The 22243-nt window shown below is 40.5% G+C and overlaps 1 protein-coding gene across 10 annotated transcripts in view; it reads right to left on the bottom strand.

The window, feature by feature from the left end:
- The window catches only part of CELF2 (CUGBP Elav-like family member 2), a 376931-nt gene that overhangs the window by 183231 nt on the left and 171457 nt on the right, over positions 1-22243 (bottom strand). Inside the window, exon 1 of one of the 10 annotated variants that reach the window (XM_040595117.1) lies at positions 20169-20285. The exons of the other annotated variants lie outside the window; for them this stretch is intronic. The gene's annotated coding sequence lies outside the window, so the exon portion shown is untranslated. Of the gene's footprint in view, positions 1-20168; positions 20286-22243 lie in introns of those variants that run through there. 10 annotated transcript variants of the gene reach the window in all.

Genomic DNA, 22243 nt, shown 5'->3' with positions numbered 1-22243 from the left:
AGCGCTCTCCATCTCTGCCTGGGACAGAGAACATACACAGAGGAAGGAAGTCACGCTAGACAGGTCCCTCTGGCCCCTCAAATTTCTGCCTTGTTGCAATGGTAAACAAAAGCCTGTTACTGGTTGGCAAAGAAGCAACTGTTCTAGAGACAAAATTTAGGGGCCAAATTCTAGTCTAGATAGACTGTAACTGAGAGTAAACACACTTAACCTCCTACGCTCCCCCCAAAGACAGAGATCATAACCCATCTTCTACAGACTACAAATATATTTTGTGATAGCTTGTAAAATAAGCATCACAGCAGGATGGCTTGGGAACCAGGAGCCCCGTGTGCCCCTGTTGCCTTCCCCTCCAACTTAGTGCAACTGACACTGTTGGTCTGAAGCTCCACCACCATGGCAGCTGGTCTCTGCAGGGGAGCCCAGGTACCGTGAGCCACGTGCTTGTGGTAAGAAGCATCTTGGCTTCCTGAGAGCGCTTTGCCATCCGTGTCAACCCTTGTGTCACTAAAAGTACCTGTCTGCTCTTCTCAACTGGATAGTTATAAACCAGTTACAGACCAATCAACGTCAGGCGGCTGCAACCAGTTTCCCCTTCCATCCCTTCATGACCTGTTCTGACCACACACCAAGCTTCGTCCCGCAGCAAGGGCGCGTTGGTGTAAGTAGTATAAGTTGCAAAGTGGGTCCCATGGAGATTACAAAAAAGCAACAGCAACAAAACCAGTTCTAGTGAGAAAAATTAATTGCATGCATATTTGTAGGACTGGGTCCCACACAGTATAAGCAGTAGCTAAAAATGAAAGAAAATTAGTGAAAATACGAATGAATATAAGCGTGCATAATTAAGAACAAGCACACTGCTATAATTTTCAACCTTTAGAATATGTGGAAAATATTCTGTAGAGAATGGGACAATTTAGCACATCATTTCCAATATTAAATGTTTTCCTTAATAGAAACAAAGGAACAGTAATCACATTGAAAACTATTTTAAAAGAAAGCAGAGCTTGTGCCTGACCCAAGGCAACAGGTGGACCTCCACTGCCTGTTAACCAAAGAGAGCTGAATGAAGAAAAGGATAACTATAGGAATAAGGGATGGATACAATGAATAGCTTGAAAGATTAAAAGCAGATTGAATTCAGTTATTACTTCTGCAGAAATATCAAAGCATTATTATGCTGTTTTCACACATCATTATTTGACTTTCTGTAGAATTAAAATGAACACAGTTAATAAATAAAAATTATTCAGTTAAAATAGAAGCATGGGGAACCTTTCTACAACTGCAGCTAAATTGTTGCTGTGCTTTCACTGCCCTCATATATCATTTGTATCTTGAATATATTAACTTTGAGTTAGGCATAAAGAATTGCATTATTATCAGTCACATTATAAAAGCAGACTCTGTATAAACACGTTGGATCACCCGGGTAGATACATATAAGATAGGCTGCAAAAATTCAAGTGCAGGATACAGAATAGCATGAAGCACTCTCCATAAAACATTCTCCTCTTGATCCTCTTGATTATAGCGTCTACTTGGCTTCTCTTTCAATTTTTTTTCTTCTTCCATCTCTCCAACTAAAACCCTCAGTGCAACACATAGATGTAATGGTTTTAGCAGTATGTTAATTGGCTTGGGCCCTTTTCTAATGCAAGTACTCAGCAGGTCAAGGGACAGCCTTGTCACACCCAGGAGGTGATATTCACTATCTTGACAACACCAGCACAGCATTATAAATAATGAACTGCATAGAAATGCTCACGCTCAGCTTCTGCTTATACTCTCTCCTTCCACTGGAAAAAGCAAACACTACATCTGACCACTACACAACACAATTGCAAATATTTAAAAAAAAAAAAAAGTTTAAAAAATATATTTAAAAAATTCAAATTTGCTGCAGTCACTTGAAACATATATGGTCCAGAGGCACCTTCCAGTATTATAATTGCTGTTTTATTTAAAATCATTAGCAGTCAGTCTGACAACTGCAAGTATACTTCTGTTTCTTTAAAATGACTCACGGTGGGGGGAGGAAAAGGAAAAAGTTAAACCAACTCTATCTAAACTTGCAAATCTCTAAATACATTTTCTTCTGCTTATTGGTTCTACTTTCAAAAATCCCATTCTACTTTCCACGTTACAATAATACTCTCTTCTTGCCATTAATATTGTGTTCAGTGAAATGCTAATATTTTTCAGTTCACTGTCAGAGAGAACTAAATCTACAGCAAGCTAATCTGCCATAAAGTCATGTTTTATACACATGACTACAAATTGAGTTTTACACTCCATGGAAAGCAATCTTCCATCTTTAAGGGTATCATGAGACACAGAATTAGATCTATTCTTCTGGCATTACTAAATCATAAGATGAAATATAATTTGACGTGCAAATGATATTGTAAACCCAAGGCAATGAAGCACTGAAAATGTTTTTAGTACTAAACTTACTTGTTTGCTCAGTATTAAGAGTCTTTTTGAGAAAATTATTCTCTACTTATAATGGAAACAGCATTACATAAACTTTTTCTCCATAACACAGGTCCTAGTCTAGAGATTGAGAGCCTGTATGAATTTATTTCTAAATTGGACATCTGAGTTTAAACATGTGTTTCTCATCTTTTAAGCTCTGCTGATGTGAGCCCTGGGAGTCTGTCACAACTACAACTTCAATTTCAGATACTCAAAGTAACATTTTTTGAATCTGGATGTCATTTAGAGCTGCTTTCACTTGTCAAGTTTCCAATCAACTTAAAAATAAACCAGCTAATCTGTTTTTCTGTTTACAGCAGAAGCAGGTTCTTGGTCACTTGATCTCCCTGAAGCAAGTGCAGGAGTATTGCAAAGTGCCTACAGAGCAGCTTTCTCAGCAAAAGTAGATACCACTGGAAGGGGTCTTAAGTGCTGCCCCCTCACCATGCTAGATGTTATCCTGGAACATGGAAATAATTCCTCTGCACTGCCCAGGTCGTGCTGGTCGCTTATTTACTTGCATTTATTTTACTTGCCATTTTAGCAAGGCCTGGAGGGGGACCACTTTCTCCTTGAAATCCTTTCTGTACTTGAATAAATGCCTTAACACAGTGATGTTCTCTCTCTTCCCATCATCAGTTAAAAAGATGCAAAGATGCCCCAGTACTAATAGTCTGGCCTTGCTTAACTGTTCTTTGCCAGTTTAAGCCCAGTAATCCCAATTAAACCAGAAGGGTCAGTACCCCCTTTTGTACCACTCTATCACCATAACAAAAAAGAAAAGGCTTTCCAATACCTTTCCAAGATGCAAAAACCACAGGAGTATCAGACTCAGACTGTTCGAGCAACACAAATGTTGTCCTTCAGGACCATGTTGTCCAGAGTTACTACCAATGCTCTTGGTGCTTCTTCCTCTCCAACCCAGCTGAGGGGCAGGTTACAGCAGGGCCACCTCCTACTATACCATGTTGGTGTTCTTGCATGTCACTGCTTTCTTCCATACTTCCAGAAGCAACATCCGCCCTTGGAGTGTGCCCATTCTACAGCCCATTCTCACAGCAGAGCAGGCTCCTCACCCAGAGGCAGCCAGGGCACCCCAGAGACCTCAGCAGGTAAAGGGGGTGCTGTGCTGCCCCTGCCTTCTAAGCTCACCTCCATGAACCTCCCATGGCACAGCAGCTCTTCATTACCCACCTTCCTCCTCTTCTTCCAACTGCCTCCTAAGAAAGCACTTCTTTGAGAAGAGGCATTAACCCATAACTCACTGTGCTGAGTAAACGGGGAAAGCAGACAGACTGCTGCCACTCTGCAGTTTACCAGTGGGAAGAGCCAGAGAAGTAACCAAGTTCATGTGGCTGAGCTGAGACTAACCAAAGGAAACAAGACACATATTAAGTGTGTTAATCCGTTTCAGAACACACCGTACCATGTACCATGTTTTCCACTGCTTAGCTCTTTTTATTGGTGGCCAGCTAGTGTCAGTCATCACCTGAATAGCTTTTTGCATTAACTTCTAAAGAAACAATCCCTACATTTTGATAATATCTCCCAACAACACATGAGGATACTCCCACTTTTGGAGGTGATTGCAAGCAGCGTTATCAAAACATGGGTCCAAGCACGAAAAACAGCCAGTAACCCATTGGGTCACAACCTGAAGTGCACAACTCAAGCTCTCTCCAGCACTGGCTCCTGGTGCTTTGAAGGAATCAGCCAGACAAGGCAGTGGAAAGAGACTGATTTCCAGTGACTGAACATCATTTTGCACCCATTGGCATGCTAATTTTTGGACAGAATAGGAAATTATGGCCAACGACAATCACTGTACTTAGTTCTACAGCACATGGACACTGATGGAATTGTATCATCTGGCATCCCGATATACATCAAATGCATTCCTTTTCATGGAGAAGTGAATGAGAAAATACTGCTAAATGAGACACTGGAGCAACTTATAGCAGACTAACGTTTGCTACTAACAGCTCTTTGATGTTTATATAACGTGTTTCTTCAAGAATAAGCAAGTCAATTCTTTCATTAAGAGTAACACTTTGAACTTAAAATAATTCCTTTCATGAGAAGACTGTGGAACATTTCATAAAGATGGTGAAGGATTATTAGTCAGTTTTATACAGGGAGAAAGTGAGGCCAAGAGAGGTTAAGGGAGTTACTTGAATTTTTCTGAGACAACTAGGAATACAGCTTATTTATCCTGATTTTGAAACTGCTTCAAACTACCAGACTGCCGATATCAAAGGAAAATTTCAGGCCAAAATGCACTACTGTTTGACACTGTCTTAGAAAGTTCTTTGCAGATGCCTGAAGAAAAATGGGTCTAAACACAGAAGCCGAATCTACAAGATCCTGAACCCATCCAATCAAATGTATAAGACTGTGCACATTTTCTATTTTTTAATCCCTTTTTTAAAACTTCATAGAGGTAAGACCTCTTCTTCACCTCTGTGACAGAAGATATTTTGCCCATGGATATGATAAATGCGCATGTACTTAGGAACGGAGACAAAACATGCAAGGTGGGCTATTAAAGGACTGTGATACTTTACAGGTACGTATTGCATTAACATGCAAAAGAATTAAAACAGCAGAATTGCTCAAGTGATGTGGGCAGCAGATCTTGGAAAAAGAAATGGATCCAAACCTCAGGTTGCTCTTGTTTCAGCTCTGAAAGATGATACACATTCTCTTTTCTATTAAATTTTAAGGAAAATGAATCCTGAGTACTTGTTACGAAGGGAGGAGGAGGGACAGTGAACAAGAGGAGGAAATCCTCCCTAAAGCAGTTCAGCTCATAGTCGTTTAAATCCTTTCCACTCACAAAATTGCTATTTTGGTGTCCCAGGTCACAGAACAAAATCTTGGGGTTTTGAGAGCATTTGGACACAGGGAGGGAGGGAGAAGAAAGGTGGCAAAATGGGGATGTGAGCAAAGATGAGGGCAATCAAATCTCCTGCTTTATACTGTATGAAAGGAAGGATCAGCTCTGAATACATCTTTACACTGCTGAAACTTCAATCAGCAGAACTTACTCTTAAGCATCAGGTTAAGGTCACTACAATTATGAAGATATAAAAGGTACTGGTCCACTTGTATAGGGAAAAAAAAAAAAAAAAAGTTCTGTTTTCCTCCACACTCCACTTGCCTGTCCTTTTTTAATACCAACTGCATTAAAACCAGAATTTTATTTATATATATATCAAGTTAATCTCTCCTGTATTTTCTTTTCTTTGCACAATTACCTTGGCATTTCTGAGCTGAAGCACAGCCTGCAGTCCAGTGTCAATTATGGGTATTAGAACACCTCTGTTATCCTTATTGAAAGGATCATATACAGTCTTAGTCTAAATATGATGTCTTTCACAGATCTCTTAAGCTGCACTGGCAGATTTAAGTTGTAGTTGAGAAAACCTGATAAACAGGTAAAGACTACATCAGATCAGAACTGTGTTTTTCTTTGATAACTTTGGCACTTTTCAAAGGCTTGGGGAAGAGTACAAGAAAAAGAAAGCATTGATAGTATAAATTATAAATACTAAATTGTTTGGAATTCTGGATATTTCTCAGCTGCTCCTCTTTTCCCCTGTCTACATTCCTTAAGAAGCATGCATGAAGACTGCAGCTGCAGGCTCCCTGACCAAAACTCTCAGGAAGAAAATCCCATCTACTTCAGGCTATAAATAAATTATTTCCTTGATTCAAATAGAGATATCATAGAGAGATCATAAAGTGGGGGCAGGGGGCAACGCGGACAGGTGGGAACAAACCCAAAACCCGGAAAAGATGTCACCTTCTTTTCACAGCAGTCTCTGCCCCACTTGTTTCAGTGCAGTTCATTGTTATTCATCCCCATTCTTTTTCTATAAATATTTGTCTTGCATTTGTCAAGACTTATATTTAAAAAATGAAATTCTATTTGGGGTTTTACAGTACGGGAGGCTATTATATATACATTATCCTTATGTGCATGATTGGGGAGAATAGATGATTTGTGAAGTTATCTATTATGGGGAATAATCAAGATTAATGAGCCCTATGGCACTTGCTGAATGCCTCCAGAGATTTATTACTCAGGTTGTTCGTTTTTCTTGTTATGTTGGTGCTGTCAAGAGTCCTATAACAAATGCAAACACAGACGTGTATTAATTGCAAATGTGGAACAAGGCTACTGTGATGTTGCTAAATACTTACGACTCTGCTGTTTTTACAGCTTTTCCATTGACTGTAAGGTTTGTTATCTGCCAGCTTTCTGATGAACTTTCTATTTTGGTACATAATGCAAATTTTTAAAACGCCTACAAAGATATGGTGCAAGGGGACTAAAGAAGAAAGGGGATTCTGCTTCCATATTACTCTTAATAATGCAAGCTCTGGGCAGAATTGAGCGACAGAGCCCTGGGCTTTTCCTCAAAGGCTGTGCAGCCAGCTCTGGAAGACTTGATTTTATCATAGTTACCTTTCAAAACAAGACTTTGAAAAAAAAAAACACACCACAGAAATTGTGGCATAAAATAACTTTCTTAAGAAACACATGAGGTCTGTTTTACTTCCAAACTTGTCTAAAGACACCATTATAACACACATCTGTCAAGATGCTAATGCTGCTTTCATCGGCTGACATTCCCACTTTTCCGTGGAGGTGTCAGCTACCAGAAAACTCCATAGTATCAGCAGGAGGATCACTGTGACCCCTGAGATTATTCAGTAATTTACTAAAAACTCAGTGTGTTCTGGGAAGTTCAGGTAGCGGCACTTCTCTGAATACAAAAATGTTCAAGAAGAGATCCTCATCTCTTTTAAGCAAGCTTTTTCCTCTACTGTATCTCATTATCAATGCCATCACGCTGAACACCGACCAGGAGTTGCCATGCTGAACATACACCATACATCCTGAATGGAAAAAAGGAAAATATTTCAAAGATCAAAAAAAGGTCATTAAAAAATAAATAAATGGGAAGGATCAATGTTACCTTAAATATTCCCTGCACTGAAGTGGAGTTCAAGCAATGCAACACTGATCTAAATTAATGACAAAGTAGTTCATGAATGACAATGAAATAACAGCATGTGTATCTCAGCGTTATGGCACCTGTACCTTCACCCTTGAAGGAAGCAATCACTCTGCCAGTTTTCTTCTTCTTTAACACTGATATGGACAGACACCTTACCCCTTTGAACCTTCTCGCATAGGATTTGCACAAGGGCCAGCTCCCAACCACAGACATTCACAGGTCTCGCCTGTGCTCTCTGGTGTGAGTTCAAACCAGAAGGTGCAGAGTTTTCATGTTTACGTGTTCATACATAAAACTACATTTCTACCTCCCAGGCAGATGTTTTTCTGATTCACTGGCGTAAACACAGAATGTGTGGGATGATGTTAATAGCTCAGCGTTATTAATGTACAGGAGGGTATAATAATGGAGCAATAAACAGTGATATTGTGCAAATACATCTAGCTCTTCCCTCTCAAAACAGGACAATATATGAGGACCTGGAACAACCCACCAAATTTTTCCCTGTTGGAAAAGAAATCCAAAAAAAGCTATTTCTGACAAACATGTAGGTGCAAAACTTCAGGTTTGGAAGTCATAATGTTACAGTTAAAAAAATATCTGGGAGAGCCTACAGGAAAAAAAAAAATAAATCCCTGAGCACTTTCACCATTATTTTGTTTATTTTTACTTGTACATTTCCTATGGGCTTCTGCGGAAGACAGGTTAGGGCAACACTTAGTTTGGTTCTGTAAAGCTGTTCATGTTCTTTTACCTAGCTAGTGCTGAAGCTTAAATAGCTTTGAAAAAAGACCTAATCCTCTCTTTTAGTCATATCTGAAGTTAAAATGCATCATAGTCTAGCTACTAAAGCATTGCTTCAGGACCAGAAGCTCCGCATCTCTCTCCTGGAAAATAATTTGCCATAAAAACTAAAATCCTTCCTTTTTTTGCTCCCCACTGCTTATTTTCATGACTCTCCAGATTCAGAAGACAAACATTTTTGATTAAGAAGATCTTCTGGTTTTGTGAAATCCATATGCATGCTTTGGAGGCACTGCAAGTAGCATTAGCAATAGTAACAAACACCCAGAAAAGAGAAATGCAGCAAGTCCTTTGAAAGGAGTGGAAGAGATACTCTTTTCATTAAATAACTATGTGCACTCCTTTTTCTTCTGATCAGAATTAAAATGTGGCAGAAGTTTGTTTCATTTAGGTCTGCAGTTGCCACCTAAGTAATTTGCCATGCTGGGAGAACAGGGTCGTGTAAGGTTTAGAAATATAAATTAAGAGAGTCATCCCTGACTGGTAATCCACTTTTATTTCTCTCTTAACATTATGGAAAAATGCAAAAACCTGTAGATATACAACAAGGAAATACCAGTATAGTCCCAAATGTTTTTTTAAAAATCAGCTCAAATAGATGTGTATTTATTGGCAGAATTTTTTATAAAAAGAAAATGTGTTGTTAAAATAGCTAGAGAGCACTGATGCAATTCTTTGCCTTTGGGTGCTACTCTGCCTTAAAATGGAACAAGTTCTTGTATACTTGCTACCCAGACTGATAGGTGCTGTCTGAACAACAAACAATTTCCCCATTTCCTTAAGTGTTAACCATTTGTAGCAGTAATTTGTATAACTTCAGGCAGTAAGTTAACATGAGACATACCGCTATTGGAGAGAAAACTCAGACATATGCAAAAATTGAGACAATGTTCTTGTTTTTTGCATATGTAAGTGTTAGCAATCGAGGGGAAAAACCTGGTATATCTGTTCAGAAAACCTGAAGCAGAACAAGTCTCGCTGCCTCTATTAGCAGACTGTCAATGGATTATGGATGCTCAAAAGACTAAGGCAATGGCATGAAACTTTAGTCATGAGACAGGTAAGATGTCACGCATTGCAGAACAGATTCCTTAAGTCAAAGACTGGGAGAAGGGCCAGAATCCCTTAAATTCACACACATGGCCAATGGGCAGAAATGGTATCACTTTTTCTTTAAAACACCTTCTTCCAAGGACTTCTCAAAAAGTGAACAACTCCAGACCAGCCTTCATTGATAAAATGGTATGGGAATATCTACCTATTTAAGAGCATAGCACTGTCTTCTCAATAGCCTGCCGTAAGTATATGAAGGTTCCTCTGAAGCTTTCTCCTCTCCAGGCTGAATGAGACCAAGTCTTTTGCATGGCACAACGGTGGGAAGACAACAAGCAACATATATAAATTAAAAGAAGAGGATCTTACTGGATAGAAGGAAAAATATGTTCCCCATGAGGACAGTCAACCGTTGGAACAGGCTGCCCAGAAACACTATGCAACCTCGATTTGGGAAGCTGTCAAGACCCAACTGTATCAAGCCCTGAGCAACCTGGTCTGACCTCACACCGACCCAGCTCTGAGTAGGAGGTTGAACTAGAGATCTCCTGAGGGACTCTCCAACCTGAGTTATCACATGATCCTATCACTACTAGCAGCAGGAGCACTTAGTAATACCTTACAAAAATGAGAAGTGACAAAAGAAAGCCGTTGCATCATGAAGGGATGAAACTAAAATACCAGAGAGTATGAAAAAAGTGTATTCTTTTTCCAGGGGCAGCATAATCTTATCTCATATACCACAGCAGCAGCTCAGTCTTATGTGACAGGATAGTGAGAACCAAAGTCTTTGGGTTTTGATGAATTATAAGCCACCTGCTAGTGAAGAACAATTTTCTTGCCCAGGCTAAACATCACTAGATCATCTGAGATTTCATCCAGAAAACCTGTCCTGCTTTGCTACAAATGGCGATAGGCAGCAATTAGGGATTGCAATTGTGGCTGCCTGCATATGACAACATTCTGGCTGTAAGAATGAGTGATGGATATTTTGTAGTGCCTGATAACCTAGGAATCCTAAGAAAGCAGATACTTGATTTCTCTGTCCCTGAAAACAGAGAAGAAAGCTCTAAGTAGGTTATATCAAACTGCAAACTCACCTCATACTTTAAACACCAGAAAGTTATGCTGGAAGAGTGGATATTACACATGCATGACAAAACCATAAAAGAGAAAACTAAGACAACGTAGCATACATTTGAAGGGGAAAGTTCCTACACAGTAGCCCCCTCCACCCTCTAAGATATGCAATTAAACATGCAGGTATAAAAGTAGGAGTCATCCAGAACATCCCATTGCATCAGCTGAAGTTACAGAAAGATTTTAGCAGCCCCTAAGGAAGGGCTGTTAGAGTAATTTGGTATGCAGTGTAGGAACTGTGAGCACCAATGAGGTCAACCTTTCACAGACCCTTTAGTTCTGCTTCCATAGGAGAAGTTACTGCCGAGAAAGAAAGAAAAACCCCACAAACGAATGCTAAATACATAGTTTGGAACCACTTCCCGCTCAAACAGCTTGAAATACAGAGACTAAATTATAAACAACCTGCAACAAAAGCTAATTGTAGCTGTTGGCCACTTTGATTCCAAAGGTTCAGCTCCACATTTTAAGCACCTTAAAAACCAGGTAAGATGGTCAGACACCACCAGACTACCTATAAAATGACATGCTTCCAAGTCCAAGAGCCACCAGTAAATAGCTCAAACTTACAAATAATTTCCAAGCTATATGAGTCAATAGAGTAAGAACCATTTTTTATATTTTTTTAAAAATCCTCAATAAGATTTTCCCAAAATCTAATCCCTGTGATACTCTCAATCTTTTTAACTGTCTTAATGCTTTCATTACAACTTAAACCCTATGCTGGGGCCATGTCACTAAGAAGACAAAGGAAAATACAAACCAAGTGTCACTGGAAGCGTTAAAGGCTCACACATGCCAGAAGGCAGTTTTGTGTGATTCCAGAAAAAGACAAGTGGATGACATGAAGATGTGGCTTGCTCAGAGAGGCTTCAATTCACACAAAGCTCTGAAGTTCGTAAATTTGTCATTTGTTATAATGTTTGCAAGAATAACTAGCGGTTGATTCTGGAGGCTGGCTGACTGCTAACTGTTTAATGATGCCCAATAACATCATATATATATATACACATCTATGTATGTATTTTTCAACTGGAAGGTTAATGCGATTAACAAAGGTCAGAAGCTAAAGACAAAGAATAGCAAGTCAGCAGATGCAGAGGGACTATGCACAGAGCCCTAACTGCTTGCAAATATTCAAATCATATATAAAGGTCTCCCATCTTTGCTGTGTAATTATAATGGATATTTCCAAGACTGGAAATATTTAACTGCTTTCCAGAGATGCCTAACCATAACACCTAAAAGCATTACTGCAGAAAGAAATATCGCTCATAAGACATCTAGAGCTAATTTATTTTCTTGTGCTACACATTCATATTGTATATGTCCACATATGTATCTGTGCTATATTCCTAAGCTGTATATTGCGGGTTTTAAAGCAAACACCACCCTGTCTTTTAACTTTGCCTTCTTTCTCCAGGTATTTTGAACACAGAAGTAGTAAGGATCATTATTCCACTGCGAGACATAACCAACATTTCACAGATGGGAAAATTAAGGCACTAACGCTCAGACTGATTTCACTGAGCTACAGAGGCCTCGGTTAGTACCACGTTAGTAACCCAGCCACTTTCCCTTCTTTCTACAGTCAATAATAAGAAACAAGGGGACCAGACATCCCTGCCAAGGATTTTTAGGTAAATGGACTCCTCTTTCAGGTTCTGTGAGGTGTGGAGAGCATTAACCCTATGTTATGTCCTTGTCACACATAGATGCCTCCAGGCAGAGTGGTACCCAGACACTCCTTCCACCCACCCACAATCTGACTCAGTCCCTGCAGGACTTTCCCCACTGCCACAAAAAGACTATTAAATCTGTAAACACACCCCATAAGAGACAAAGTGCTAGGTCACCAGCACATCAAGGAATAAAAGCGGGACTCAACTCCCAGACTTCGCTTTCAAATGCCAGATCATGTATTTTTTAAATCCTCTTTAGCTTCTATATTCATCTTCATGCCAAATGGTACAGTCTGACTGACATTGACCTTTCATGTATAGGAAGCTATACGGAGACAAATGATGAGCACAGTCATTAAATTCCTAGTTTTTAAAATTTTGGCTGGAATTGAGATCCAATATTAAGTCAGTTAAATAAGATTGTCAAGAAGAATGAAAACCTGACTAATATCTATTGAAAATCAGGCCTTTTTTTCTACTTGTTGGGAACACAAACTTTCCTATCTCTTCTTGGCCATTAGTAAAAGGTGGCAAAAAAAATTCTCAATTTTCTCATAAAAATCCATGATCCCTGTCAAAATGTGGATGAAAGACATTTTTTCTTTATTTCAGGTAGTTTGATAGGCTAAAGAAGGAAAATTCCTAGAAAATGTCTGCCTACCATTGAAAGGGGGTCGCGGAAATACATGGGCAATCCAAAAAGAAAGAGAGTATCGTGCAAGTGCTGCTGAGTCTTTAAAGAGCAGTGGAAGACTCAGAGCAAGAGATTTGAGCCTGGTACACACAGGTCAGCCAGCACTTTCAGAACTTAACAAAAGTATTTTGGAGGAGATGAAATATCTGTACAACAATACTGTGCCAGGCACTATCTGTTTTGTTAGAGAAAGAGCTGAAAAATGTTGTGATCGAAGTTGTTTCCTCTTTCCACGCTCACTATAGATACTGAAACACAGAACGGAAGGGGAGACAGACCTGGCTTGCTCAGACCTGCAGCACTACAAAGCTGGCTGGAAGCATTAGTGACTTTTGATGTTTTGGGGTGCTTTTCTATTATTTTGTTTTCCTGTTTAAAAATCAGATACTACCTACACCCACAGACTATGCTCAGCTTGAATGCAATTCAGCGGAATTCTGTGGGGTAATAACATCTGGCTCTTATAAGTCTTAATAGCACCATAAACCACGCACACACACAAAAAAAAAAAAAAAACCAAACACCAACAACAAAAAAACCCACAACACACAAACTGAATAATTCTCAGAGGACCCTTGGTGCTTTTACCACTGTCTGTAAGTAAACTGAACCATAGACACACAAAAAAGCCCTCCCTAAAGCCTTGTGAAATCCACAGGTGGTGCCACAACTAGGAGACACCGGGCACCTCTCTCCCATTCATTATCCTGTAGGCTTTACATTACAGACTGTTTCCCAAACAGTCATCCTCTAAAGCACAAATGTTCATATTTTTGTTCATTTGTAGGCCTGGATTCCTTGCACACAATGACCAAGGCAAAAGACAGATTGGTAGCCTACCATACTGAACATTCACTGAAGCAATGATGAGAAGTATTCCGAAGTGGGACAACGGGGAGATGCAAACTCAGGATGCAGTACCCAGCCCAATGCAGAGTGGAATAGACCCAAAGCACTGCAGATGCCAGGCTTGGTTTTCACTGCTCCACAAAGCAGGTTTATCATGGTCTTCTCCCTCATCCCATCCTTTAAATCCACGTGGTTCAATTTATTCAGTGCTCCGAACTCTACAACTTAATGCTTTTTGTCTACGGTGCCCAAAACAATAGGACCTCGATCCCTTGTTGGAGCCCCTTAAAGCTATCATAAAACAACAGTTTTAATCTGTTTTATCCAGTCCTAGTGAATGAAGCTTTAGAGGGTATGTTTTGCCTGCTCTGCCAACTAGATACTTCATAAAGTGAAACAGAATCTGCTTCCTTCGGGGCACCTGCTTTCAATTACAGGAAACATACGGCACCTTCGGATTTTTTCAGCTTTCAACATCTGTGCTTTGCAGGTACAATTTGTTGCATTCAAATTACTGCTAAACCTGCAGAATGGTGTCGAGCTTTGGGGGGCATGCTTGAGAAACACTAGAGATGGACAGAAAGCAATAGCATTCACAGTCACTTTTTAATACCGGATTAATGACTGCTCTGAACCAAATCCTTTAAGTTGTTTAGAAACCTCACCTCGCTCCTCTTGGAAAGTCCATTCAGCCCCAGTTTGATTAGAAACATCACCTCTACCCTGTAGTAGACGAACATACTGACATTGCTATCCAGCCAAATACACCAGGGTCGCATCTTTCTCTACAAAAGAATGCTATAAATCATACCTTTAAAAAGGAAAACAGCCTGTTGTAAGCAATCAGTCACAGCTGGTCACTGCGCTGGGGTGAGACAGTGACAGCTACAGGTTTAATTCTGTTTTCTGCATGTTAAACATGTCAGTCAGGGACACATGCATGCACACAGACTTTTACTCTCCCACCTTTTCTAAAGCAGCACAAAACACACTAGCTCATCTGAGTAACCCCTCAGGACTTCTCCAGGCTGCTACAGTATGACATCAACCTGAGTGCCTGTTCCTAGACAGACATCCAGGCACATCGATGGCAGGAATCTCAGTTTAACCATCACTGTGATGATCTCTGTTGCTCAGGTTCCTGTTCCTAGCCTACCAGCTCCTTATTTCAGCTGTCACCATGTCAGAGCTGGTGCTTGCCAAATCACCTAAGCTAAAAAATAGCTTGCTTACTGCTTCTGCTAGGACTAGCTCAGGAAAAACTTGCCGGCCCTGGGGAACACACACCAGCAGTCCTACGGTCTGATCAGGAATCAGCAAGTGGCAAGGAGAAGCAGCTGAGTAAACAATGAACGCTACTGTTAATAGGGAAAAAACAGGGAGAAATATTTTTTAATTCTAGACTTGTAAGAATAGATTTTCGCAGAGAGATGGATGAGAGATCTGTGGCAGAATAGGACTCACACAGTCTGGAAGATACCCTCCAGGACCAAATCCAGTTGGCTTACTACATAGTGATGGCTACTAGAATATTTACGTATTTGGACTCTTTATCATTATGTTTGCATTTTTTTAGTAATTAGAACTACATGATATTATTTCATATTTATTCATCAGGATAATTCTTCTGCTTAAGATAAATTCAGATCAAATGGAATTTCATTGAGCCAGCTTAAAATCATGGGAGATCTGCTATGGAGGGATCTGCTCTGAGTGCTCCTCCCTCACCTGTTCACATTATAATGAACTGCCAGGGCCATGTACATGAGAGAAATGAAGGGCAAAGAAGAAACAAATTATTATGCTAAGAGAAACCGTGTCTTAAGAGGAGATTTTTCAACTCGAACAAAGTTAGAAATGAAAACTAGAAATCAACTTCTGTTGTTCAGTTAATGTAAGGAAAAAAACCCAAATCAGTGTCATACAAGCAACCTCCATGAGCCCTGCATTCCAGAAGTCTTTCCTCTTGGATCACATCATTTTGTGCATGTTTGCATCACAATAACGAGCAGAACATTGTGGCAACAAGTAGGCTGGTTTCCACCTTTTAACCTGGATCCAGCTCTGGACTTCTGTCTCCTACAGTTTTACTTCAGGAGGTTGAAGCAGTAGGATGGGATCCAGGTTCATCTTTGCATTCCAAGCAGGCTACACCTCCTACGTATGGTTCAGGACTTTTTTCTAATTTAATTATGTTTGCACTTGGGTGTAAGTTAAGTCACAGCTCAACCATTAACGGTGCTCTGCTACAGCATCCACCCCTCTATATTTGATTTCACTAACTGCCTAATGTTTTGCAGTGAGTTTTTGATAAGTGTGTGTTTGCAGATTTTCATGACAGACTAATAACACCAAAGGAGGCTCCAAGAACGTTTTAAGTAAATATTATGTGTATATTTTCAGATCAGTGTCTGCCTACCAGCACCTTCAGAGCTGCATAATCTTATCTAGAATACGTTTACATTCTGTTTGCACTAACCAACGTGGTCCATACTACTAAGCAAACTGTTATTTGATTAAAACATTATGCAGAACATAATTCCGGGACACAAAGTCATGTGGCTCTGAAGAGGTAGCAGTTTCTATTTCTGTCTTGCAAAATTCTGCTTGTCATCATTAGGCATTTCTTCATCAATCATAATGAAGAATGAGTGGATGCAGGCCTTCATCTGGGCCAGGAACTTCTTAAGGTATTTTAAGAAACCATTTGTCCTCCTGCCTTCGTCTTCTCCCTTTCTCTATTGTTAGTCCTTATTTAGGCCTAAAACTCACAATGTTAGATGTGGATGCCTGGTCCAGCTGCAAACGATTTGAATTTGCAAAGACTTCAGACCAGACATCTTCTCTTACTGTGTCAAGATATGACAGAACATCAATACAGGAAGATGCTCCAGCTTGGTGGAGAGCAGATGTTAGGCATCTGAACTTTTTCTAGTAATCTGTTATATTGTCATCTTTTTGTCTGCCACCAGCAGATGGTTTAGCAGTTTGGAGTGGTAGCCAAACTGAAAAGAATTGAGTAGTGCCACTGACCATATTACATGGATAAGAACTGATTAGAGCATTATCTTCTCATCTAAAAAATGAGAATTTAATTCCACGCCCAGCCATAGGCTTCCTGTGGACATGTCTGATTTGGGGTATAATAACAGTACAATCAAAACTATGGCAGTCACCTATATAGACCATATATGAAATAAATTTAAGTTAAGCTAGTTACTAGTAACAGCTGTGAAAGCACAGCCTCTGAAACGCATCTGCTGCAGACAAATCTCTAATCTCTTTTGCTCAGATTTTTTAAATCTATGTGTGCAGGATTTCCCATTTAGTCCATGAAGAGAAATAATCATTTTGGAGGGCAATTCAGACTTCAGGTGGACTAAAACAGAGGTAGAAAGGTCCTTCCATCCACTATAGAGGCATTCTAGGGCAACTATAAATAAATACCATCTATCTGTGAAGCAGGATAACAGCTTTTTCACAGTAATATCATGCAAATGAATAGAATACATATGTTGTAGAATAATGACAGCAGTTACCTACTTCAGTTAGATCAACTTTCTTGCCTTCCATTCAGCTTGCCTGCTAACAGTACGCCAATATACATCTGCTCTGTCACGGTGTATTCCCTTTCTATTTTAACAGTTTAAGGTGTTGCTCAGAACCCAAGACCAGAAAGGACATCCCGTGCCACCAAGCCTGGTCCCCAGCCAAGCTGGGTAAACCCAAATAATGATCTCATTCATCACATTCAAGTCCTGTAGCCCAGTAAACACAGCGTTGCTGGTGCCAGTAACAGGCCACAGATTTTGTGCTGAGCCTGCACAGCCTCGGGACCCAAGCATGGCAGGCTTGCCTATACTCATCTTGCCCAGCCTAGTTTCATTTTATCTGCTTTAGCTGCAGCAGCAGTTTTCCTAATGACCAGGTAACTATTGTCTAATTTGTTTTACTTTGCTTATCTTCACATAATGATGTGGTTTAAGCATAATTTTTATACAGACAGTAGTAACAAGTAGTTACTCTGTGTAGGATGAAATATTTATGATGCTCGGATAATGACAGAGTGCAGGGGAACACAGACATGGTTTCATAGCAGCGGCCTCAGAAGAGGCGACACACAGTGCAGCGCAGAGGAGCGGAGGCAAGAGCCAGTATCAGACAAGGCACAGAGGGACACTTAAGACCCCAGCGTGATAAAAATGCACCTGTAGCTGACTAAAGAAATGCAAATCTGTGGTTTTAGGGATAAGAAAGAAAAAGTATCCAACATGTGTAAGAAATTGCATACATACTGAATTCAGGGTTAATGTGGTGTTGCAATCCAATGAAGAAAGAGCAAGGTGTAAAAGCATGTTAGAAAACATAAAAACCCACAAAAATAGCCAGAAGCAGAGCTCAGAGTGAGGGTGAAGAAATTATCAATATCAGCATCATGCTTCTCGTGGCAAAGAGGAAGAAGAAACCCCCACTATCAACATACCCCTCCCAGGGAAGCCCTTGGTATCCAACAACTTCCATAACCACTGCCCAGCTCCAAAAATTAAAAGCCTAGAGCCTCAGGACCCATGGAGTATGGGTGAGCAGAACACCACAGACAGGGGCAGATACTCAGAAATGTATGCCTATCCATCTGAAATGTATTATTATTGAAGCTTCACCCACACCCCCCCTCTGTAACAGCATTCTTTCTACTTCATAAGTACATCTGGAATAATACTAATTCCTTGATTAGAACATTGAGATTTCAATTACACTCACAATAAATGTTTGCCTTTTACACAGAGGGCATACTTCATTTTGTTACACTCAAAATCTTCTTACAGGCAATGTCCAATATTAAAGCTAGCCTCTTGCCTTCACCCCTACGCCAAGAAAGCCAGGCCAAAACCTCAGTCTGACCAAGGAGGGGAAAAAAAAAACAAACCCCCAAAAAACCCAAACTAATTTTTTAGCGTGAATATGGCCAATTTATATCCCTTACTGTCTTGTCCTCCTCTGCAGCATTTACTCTTTCCATATGTTCCCGCACAGCGGTCACACTCCTGTTAGGCACGGCAGTAGCTAATCAAGACAAACTCTTTCGAGCCTCACCTTGTAGGACAGCCATGGCCCCTTGCATCTTTTCTCACTGTACCAACCCCAGCGCAGACACAGAAAACATTCAGGAAGTCTACAGTGAGACCTGATACACCAGTTAAGAGGAAAAGTGCAGCCACAACAATTTTATGCTAATTTCAAACATTTGGGTTTGCTAGAGTAGTTATTGAGTTAGTAACAAAGCCAGTTGTAATAATATAACAATCACGATAATATGTTAATAGTTTTAATTGAAGTAATTTCTGCAGACAATAAGAATTATACCCTAATGTGTTAATTAATATGATTAGGAAATGTTGCGAAAATGAGTATGTAAAATGATATAACATGGTATCAGAAAAGGAGTGTTTTACAGGGGATAGCTCCTTCGAGCTCTCCTCGGGGTGAGATTTATGGACGTTAACACACAAGGCTTCGGCAAGGTAAACAGCTGTTTCGATTTTAGTTATAATGAACATTAACTCTACATCCCCATTTCTGCTTAATTAAACCTGTGGCTCTGCAACCAATCAAGAGCAAACAGAAAAGCCAGCAGGCACTAATTGGGCCCTGTGCAATTTCAGCCTCAGCTCCCAGCCGGAGTGGTCTATCTACACCAAAAAAACCTCCCACAAAAAATGGAAGTTTTCTCTCCTCTCGGCCAACCTGCCCAACAGTTTCTGCACTCTGAGCCAAACCACACGTACCCAGCACTAACAGAACAGATCGTACGAAACTGCGGAAGGTACAAAGTGAAAGTTTAAATTAAATGCCTTTTTACTCTTGTTCCAGGCCATTACTTCCTTATTCTTTCTTATACACTGTAAAGTAAAAAAACTCCAAAACAAAGAAACTCACAAAGGCCTCTCCTGGATAGTCAACAGCAAGCTCCTGTGCTTTTTGATTAATCTTTACCCTCCCCTACAGAGGATCACATCTGTGTCAGCACAGAGCTAAACACCAAAGGCAGGCACCGAAGGGACAGGAGGAGGTAGCATGCAACCTGCTTTTTAAACACAGGTGTAAAAAACACGAGGTGCACCTGATAAAGGAGAAAGCCTTAAAAACGGTGGTGCTGTGCCCCAGATTTGTTTTGAAGAGCGGGCAGCCTCCCCGTACAAAATGTCCCCCCTTCCTCCTCACGGCATGCGTCCCTCCGTACTGAAGCGGCTCCATCTGAGAGGAACCGAGGGCTCGATGCGACAGAGGGCTTCTCCTACTGCGCTCACAGAGGATGGGAAAAATAAAATAAAAAATAAAAAAAAAAGGAACATGCACTCTAGAGAACACAAGATATTTTCACATTATTCTCTTAATGAATCTTTAAGAGGAGACAGGATAAGAAAATCATTGAAATACCTCACAGCCCCTTAGATCTGGAAGTGACAGCTGCAGCCTCTCTTGAACCGCCTCACTTCACGAGCATGCTCCTGAAGGTTTCTTTTTGACCTACAACCTTTATCTGGGCTTCCTTTGTGGCTTAGTAATAAGAAAAGTGTAGCTTAATCGTTACACTTAAACCATTCGCTCACTGCTTTACTTCCCCCCCCTCCGCAGCCGAAGCTGCGAGTTCACTAATCAAGGAGGCAAAAGCTAGGCAAAATACCCGGCAGTTCACTACAAACGCACAATAACCCTTAATATAAATATACATATTAACTGGCGGCACAGTAGTAGTCAGCTGGGATTTACACGCACAACTAGGTTCATCTTCAAAAAGCACCATTTTGTAGCTCTCCAAAGGAAGTGGTAAATACCATGCACGCTCTCGCCACTTCACGGGAGGCTGGCTACCTACGCCCTGAACTGCGAGCAGACCTGAAATATAAATCACTTAACTGCTCATTTTATTTGATACCTAAGTACTTCATGCTAATAAAGTTAAGCATTAAAGGATTACAATGTGACAAATTTTACACCCATCTCATAAAAGAAATATTACCAAAAGAGAGTCGGATCTGAAAGGCTCTCAGCAACGTACAGCGTACGCCTAATTTTAGATGATTCCTCAATCACTGGAGAGTTTGCAGTGTACACAGCCAACCCAGCTCAATCAACTGACTTCTATCTCCATGACTCCAGGTCACATTATCTCATGAATGAACTGTTATGTAGGTCAGTTGAGAGTCATCTTCTAACTGAGTGCACGTTTCAGCCTTGGCATTTATGCTTTAGATATCAAGGCCGTAGACAACTGGGTGAGTCAAAATATCAAGGAAGGGGGCTGTAGTAATTGGGCTTTGTTTCAGACAACAGGCATGGAAACAGATGCTAGCAGAAGCTTGTGTGTAGCTGGCTTTGTTTTAACTGGATTGAATACAGGTGGAAAGTGCAGGAGCAACAGACTCAGTGGAGAGAGGCTCTGTGGGGTCACGGATCAGAGTGTAGCCACCAATCCAGTGCTGTCCCGCTAACGTACCCCAGCCTGTCTGGGAGCTGTACTGGGCTTTGCCGAGGCACATGCCAAATACGTGTCCGCTTACTCGCAGCAGCTGACACTGCCAGCTCTCCACATCGGCCCCTGAACAGTCATCAGGAAGGAGTATTTTTGCTTGCTCCCACATCAAGGTGGATTTGAGACAACAGAACCAAAAGTTTCCATTCGTTGTTGCCAATCTCCTGACTCGTACTTGTACTGACATATCTTAGAGAGCAAGGTCTTCGGGGGTAATTTTCCATATGGTTTATGAACCGTTTATTTAACTTTGCAATCAGGAGGCTGATACAAAAATACATTAAAGTTATAGCCCTGGTAATATTCGGGTAAAATGAAGAGTATCAGATTGGAGATGCTTGATGACACTAAAGTGAGAGAGTTATTGCTTTATAGAAATGCTTCTGATCAGACATTTCTTTTCACTTCCTGTTCAATCCCAGCTATTCTAATTTAGCCATAAAAACAAAATTGCAACTGATTAAAATTGGGTTGGCGGTAGCTCCTGTATGACAAAACACGTGGCTCACAATCAGATAAAAGCCAAGCTGCCTGAGTGCAGCACTGCCTGTACTTTATAACAGTGACCCAGAAGCTATTTACTAGTTACTTGTGTATTTTCAATTTTCAGAAACAACTCACAAAGGATTTTCTCCTCCTTTGTGTTCCCCCAACTTTAAAACTGGTTTCTGGCATGCAAAGGGTTAAGGCTACTGAAGTGAAAGCAAAATGCCCAAGGCCAAGTTTTCCTGTAGCCTGTGTACTTGGTTGCATTTTCATCTCCTGTGTCCTGACAGCTGTTATCTTCAAGTGTGCTTCGACATGCCTATTGCTGTTCTAGCAGTCTTTTTGTTCGACTCCAAGCTTGTTTTTTAAAGCCTGAAAGCCTTGATGTGGGCAGGATGTGCAAGGGGGATGCTGGAAGTAGCACCTATGATGTAGCGGAGAGAGCTTTTGCCACCTTGTGCCCCACCTACTTCAAAACAGGAAGATTTAAAAA

The sequence above is a fragment of the Falco naumanni genome, chromosome 5, assembly GCF_017639655.2.
Source record: "Falco naumanni isolate bFalNau1 chromosome 5, bFalNau1.pat, whole genome shotgun sequence".
NCBI lineage: Eukaryota > Metazoa > Chordata > Aves > Falconiformes > Falconidae > Falco > Falco naumanni.
This window is presented reverse-complemented; position numbering and strand designations above follow the sequence as displayed.